The sequence below is a fragment of the Brassica napus genome, chromosome C6 (assembly GCF_020379485.1).
Source record: "Brassica napus cultivar Da-Ae chromosome C6, Da-Ae, whole genome shotgun sequence".
Lineage (NCBI taxonomy): Eukaryota > Viridiplantae > Streptophyta > Magnoliopsida > Brassicales > Brassicaceae > Brassica > Brassica napus.
Window position 1 is genome coordinate 30,197,600 of NC_063449.1, and position 6,414 is coordinate 30,204,013.

Here is a 6,414-nt window from a genome sequence, read left to right on the forward strand (position 1 = left end):
AAACCATGGTGAGGGCATTGAGCTTGGTAGCCCTTGAATCTCTCCCAGGCTTCACTGAATCCTTCCAAGCCTTTCTGTTGAAAGCTGGAGATCTCATTTCTCAGCTTAGCAGTTCTTGAAGTAGAGAAGAACTTCTCCAAGAATGCTTTCTTTCAGTCATCCCAAGTGGTGATAGAGTCGTTGGGTAGGGACTTCTCCCACTGACGCGCCTTATCCCCCAAAGAGAAAGGGAATAATTTCAGCTTTAAAGCATCCTCTGACACACCATTGGTTTTTGACAACCCACAGTAGCTGTCGAACCTGTCCAAGTGATCGAATGGGTCCTCTAAAGCCAAGCCATGATATTTGTTGTTCTCGATCACATTGAGGAGTCCTGACTTGACCTCAAAGTTGTTGGCTGCCACAGCCGGTGCTCGGATTCCCAGTCTATGACCATGAATGTTGGGCCGGTCATAAGTACCAATTGGTTGAACTGCCCGCGGTTGGTGTTCTGCCCCTTGCGGTTGATCTGCCATATCAATATCCAATCTCTGAAAGTGGGCTTGTTGTTCTTCTTCTCTTATAGCTGTAGCACACTCCCTCTCTAAAGCTCTGATGTCTGCTACTATTGGAACTAGGTTTGATGAACCCCTGCTCCTCAAGTTCATACACCTGAAAGTTAAAGGTAGGTGAAGAAGAATAATCAGTAACAAAACAAAATTAAAATGATTTAGTCTCAAGCAAGAGACTAAATCTCAATGTTCAAATCTACTCATAATTTGGCAACGGCGCCAATTTGATGTTAGGAGTTTTCAAGACTCCTAAGACAAATGTTGTAGTATAGTGGTAAGTATTCCCTCCTGTCACGCGGGTGACCCGGGTTCGATCCCCGGCAACGGTGCCAATTTGATATTAGGAGTTTTCAAGGCTCCTAAGACAAATGTTGTAGTATAAGTGAATGTCGAACCAATTCTAAGGGACTTCGAAGCAATGAGAATGAAAGTACTCACTCAATCTAAGTGCAACCAATGTTTTTAAATGATTTCTAAGCTAATGAATAAAGCTAATTCAGAATAATAAAAGCGATTACTAAATGATACTTTCTTAACTAAGGAAAAGAGAATCCAAGGTCTAATCCCTATGCCCATGAGTTCTCTTTTCCTTAGTTAAGAAAGTATCATTTAGTAATCGCTTTTATTATTCTAAATTAGCTTTATTCATTAGCTTAGAAATCATTTAAAAACACTGGTTGCACTTAGATTGAGTGAGATTGAGTGAGTACTTGCATTCTCATTGCTTCGAAGTCCCTTAGAATTGGTTCGACATTCACTTATACTACAATATTTGTCTTAAGAGCCTTGAAAACTCCTAACATCAATACACTTACAAAATCAATAACAAATTTAACATAGAACTATTTATATATGATGCAGTCTTTCATTAAAAATATATATATATTTATTTTTATAAAAATTATGAACAATAATGTTGTGTTAATATTGGAGAAATATCTTTATATGCAATTTTGATTGTGTTTTTTTTTTAAATTTTAATTCTTCATTAATTATCAAGATCATTAATTATGTTTATCAAAACATAGCTACTATATAAACTTATAATTATCAAGACTATTTAATGATTTTTAACTGGATAAATATATGTTCAGAAATTTATTTACTGAAAATAATATTAGTTTAGATAATAATATAATAGACATGAATTGTTTTTGTCAAAAACGTTTTTATTTCTTTTTAAAAGTTTTTATTATAATTGATTCATGTTTAATGGTTAAATATCTAAAAAAAATTAAAAAATAAATTTAATTATTCATTAAAGATAACATCGTATTTAGTCAGTTTAACTTTTAACGTGTGAGCTCTTTTGCAAAAATCACTTCGCAAATAATTAGGCATGGGCACTCGGGGTCCCAATCGGGTTTCTGTTTTATCCATTCGGGTTTATCAAAATCAATCTCATTCGGGTTATATAAAAGTTCGGTTCGGGACCGGTTCGGGTTCAATCGGGTTCGGGTCGGGGTTAGTAAATTTTCAAAGAACCGGTATAACCCATTGTACTTTCGGGTTCGGGTCCCAATCGGTCATTCGGTTTAAAAATACCTGATTTGTACCTATTTTGTAACTAAAACATAAATGAAATAGGTTCTTCGGATTTAAAATACATGATTTGTACATATTTTAATAGCCAAAACATAAGTAAAATCGATTCAAAAATAAGAAAAAACATCAAACGTGATAATTCAAAATCAAGCGAAAGATAAACATAGTTAGTGATAGAAAGAAAACAAGATAAATAAAATCATAAAACAAAAACTAAGTTCTCATGAAATGAGAACAACATTATTCAATGAAAACAAAACCAAAATCTAAAAACTTGAGGCTTCAACCGCCACATTCCACCATCAACCTTCATGTAACAGATAATTATTTTAAAAGTTCAATAATATCTTAAAGTATTTTGGATACATATTAAGAATTAAGATCATATTTGGTAGAAGTTCATTTTGTGATTTTAAATGTTTCGGGTTCTATCGGATATCCATTTTGGTCCGGGTTCGGTTCGGATAATATCCATAACCCAAAATACCAAAAAAAACAGGATCCATTCGGTATTTATGTCGGGTTCAGATCAGTTCGGATTCATTTTTATCGGATCGGGTTCGATTCGGATTTTCGGGTTTGGTTTATTTGTCCGCCCTACAAATAATAGTATATATACCCATCAAAAATTTTGAGATGTAAATTTCACGCATTATTATTATTTTTTTAAAGAAAGAAAAACAGAAGAAGTTCTCAACAAAAACACACTAAAATTTCATGAGAAACTGTAAACCCAATTGTTTATCAATCAATGGCCTATTGTTTTTTGTTTAAATTTAAATGCATGACTAAACTAAATTACAAATATTAATATTTTATTATTAAGAAATTCACATTAGAGCATGGTTAATGCAGATTCTTAAGTGGGTCTTTTAGCCCGATTATGAGTTAAAAGAAAAAAAAAATTGATGAAAACCTAAGGCACGTCTCTTAATTAAAAGAGTTAACACACGTCTCTTAGGAGGCACGTGTCAAAACATTACTGGGTAGAAGATAGATCTGAGTTTCATCCGTTTTTTCTCTTCCTTCTCTTCCGTCGCTCGTGCGATGTAGATTCTCGTCGAAGAAGAAGCTTTGATCGATCGGTTTCGATCAAAGTCACATTAAAACAAGAGAAAAAGACAAAAATAGCACTAAATCAAGTTTATGTTCCCAAACTAGCACTCAAGGTCAAAAGTCACAAAAATAGCACTTAATGTTTTATCAAAAGTCACAAACTTAGGGTTTAGAGTTAAAGGGTGGGGTTTAGGATTTAGGGTTTAGGGTTTAGGGTTTAGGGTTTAGAGTTTAGGGTTTAGGGTTTAGATTTTAGGGTTTAGGGTTTAGGGTTTAGAGTTTAGAGTTTAGGGTTTAGGGTTTAGAGTTTAGGGTTTAGGGTTTATGGTTTAGGGTTTAGGGTTTAGGGTTTAGAGTTTAGGGTTGAGGGTTTAGAGTTGAGAAATGAGGTTTTGGGGATAAGATTTCAAATTTTGAAAAATAAAAAAATTAAAATTTTCAAAGGATAAACTTAGAAAGGTGCTATTTTGGTCATTTTAGTTTTTAAGTACTATTTTTGTGATATAAACTTAGAAATGTGCTATTTTGAAGATTTGCCCTTAAAACAATGCTTCACGTCTTGAAAGACTACGCATGCGTCTCTTGTTTCCTCGTCCTGTTCACGGGAATCATGTCTGGTCTGACTTTGGGGCTCATGTCTCTCGGTCTCGTGGAGCTTGAGATTCTCCAACGCAGTGGCACTCCCAACAAGAAGAAACAAGCCAGTAATCATCTCTCCTTCATTGTTCCTATTTTTGTTTTTTTTATTTGATCTGATGATGGTGATTTTTCTTTAGCTGCGATATTCCCGGTTGTTCAGAATTAGCATCAGCTTTTAGTGATACTGCTTCTGTGCAATGCTGTTGCAATGGAGATGAGAGGATCATTTGGTTCTTGATCAAGTTTATTGTTTCTTTGGAGTTTGCTCTTGATCAAGTATATTTCTTCTGCGTCTCTATGATTGAAACTCTGTTTTCTTCAAGTCTCACAGGGTACTTAACCAAAGATGCTTCAAGCCTTATAGATTACATAACAAAGATGCTTTCTTGGTTTCTTGATTAGGAAAATGTCAAGTATCTTCCCAGGATTAAGCTAGGAAGAAACAGTCTGTTACTACTCTACAGGCCATGGCTAAGAGAGCAAAAGCAGAGTTGAAAGGAGGGACTTTGAAGACAGTGAGTGATAAAGGCAATGGAAGCAACTCTGCGAAGAGTCTCACAGGTTCAGAGAAAGCGAAGCCCTTAAAGAAGACTGAATTGGTCAAGAAACCATTGCCTAAGATGACAAAGACTCCAGGAAAATCTGTGGTTGAAGTAAAAGAACGTAAAGGACCAGGTTCAAGGGGCTCGCAGGAGATAAAGGATCATGGCCATGTAAAGTTTCTACTCCCCGGTTTTCTTGGAAGCTCATCTAAGACAAAGCAGTCATTCCCTCAAAAGCAAAACTCTAAAAGTAATCAGTTCGCAGGTTCTCCGGTAATAAGACCAAAAGCATTACCTGTTAAGTCACCAATGAAAAACACAACTTGTATCTTGATTCTTTAGAGAACTCATTTGTTAAGCAGTTTGTATTCCTTGCTTGCGGAAGGAGGGACTCAGACTAGAACTCGTGGTATGCAGTCTAAACATCACTTTGGTGCTTTTGTTTCATTCAGTTACATGTAATCTTGTGAGTTTGAGTTTGTTGATTCATTCAGTGGTTACATACAACAATGAGAAAAGGAACATTCACAGACACACACACATGCACAAGTGTTTTTTTTTAAGAACCCTAATAGAGTTTTACCATTGGAGCTAAGAAAACAAAATTACTTTAACAAAATCTCTTAGCAAAAATTTAGTAATTAAATATTATACATGCTCTTAGTATCTTCACAGTCGGACTGCTCTGAAAACCAGTCACCTCTCCATCAATTACCAGCTTTTATATGGTTAGCATATTAAACCTAGGTTTAAACCGGTATCTAGAGGACTCGAATGTCTATAGTGTTCTACAGTCATATACAAAGGCTCTTCTTTTCTTTTTCTTTAATTATGCCAACCAAATTTAATTTCATAAGTTGATAGTTTTCTTAACCTAAATATTCATAGAAGAAAAAAAATATATATATCAAGAAAATTTGGGATATTATATAATTACCGTTGAAACAAGACAAGTAGGCGACACATGTATACTATCTTCATTTACACACACACTGACACACACCCACACCCACACCCACATTACATACCTGTAGAATCACTTACATTGACAGATTCTTGTATTCCTTTACATGCACTCATATTATAAAATTGCTACATATATTTGTGAAATGGGGTCAGATATGGATAAAACTTCTTATCGCAGATTTTTTCCATCTCAAAGATGACGCAATCGCCACCAAAACTCTACTTTTTTCTTTGCATACACTTCTGAAATTGAAAACTATTATGTTGTAATCTCTAGTGAAGGCACTTTGAAACATAATGTATCAGACCCTTATTGATTGGTTTTAGTTATGAAGCGCAATGCGTACATTTAATTAGCCCTATTACAAAATTCATTCAACTATCTATACCATCTAAGGTCGGTCCACCCTACGGACGGGATGAAAATTAACAAATAATTAAATTAGTTAAAGTAAATATTTAATATAAATTATTATTATTTAAAAATATATATATTAGTTAAATTTTGTACATGTTATTGTATTTGAAGACTAAATAAATATGTTATCTGAAAATTCTTATGATTTTAAAAAGTAAATATACTTGTTATTTTTTAAAATATGATTTTCTTTTTACAAAACAGATGAAATTTTGTTTTCATGATATAAACTGTATAGTGATATTGTACTTAACCGAATAGTTAAAATGCACCAATTTTTTTTTATGCAATGAATAAATGACGTTCTAAAGCAGAACTTATATAAATTTGTCATCGCTAAGAACATACTAGGGAAAATGGTATAAGAAGGAAAATGTACTCTATGATTTTGCACTCCGAACTTTATTTTACTAAACATCATAACTATCATAACTAGAGTAGAATAAACATTAAACTATACAAAATTAAGTATCTACAGACATTTGTAATATTAAAATATAGTAATCTATGATGGTGATAACGAAACCTACACAATGAAAATTAAGACCAAAACGACCTTAAGTTTAAATTAAGCTAAATTTTAAAACATCCATTAAAACTAATGATGTTTTATGTAATTTTTGAGTTTACTACCCAAAAACATCACTAAGATGAATTACCATACTCTATTCTAAATATTTGATCAAGTTTTAAAATC

General features: G+C 33.4%; 1 non-coding gene across 1 annotated transcript; it reads left to right on the forward strand.

Moving 5' to 3' along the window:
* On the forward strand, positions 1-107 carry LOC125589330. Its single transcript, XR_007325518.1, has one exon. It is a non-coding gene; the product is annotated as a small nucleolar RNA R71 (small nucleolar RNA).
* The last annotated feature ends 6,307 nt before the right edge of the window (positions 108-6,414 follow it).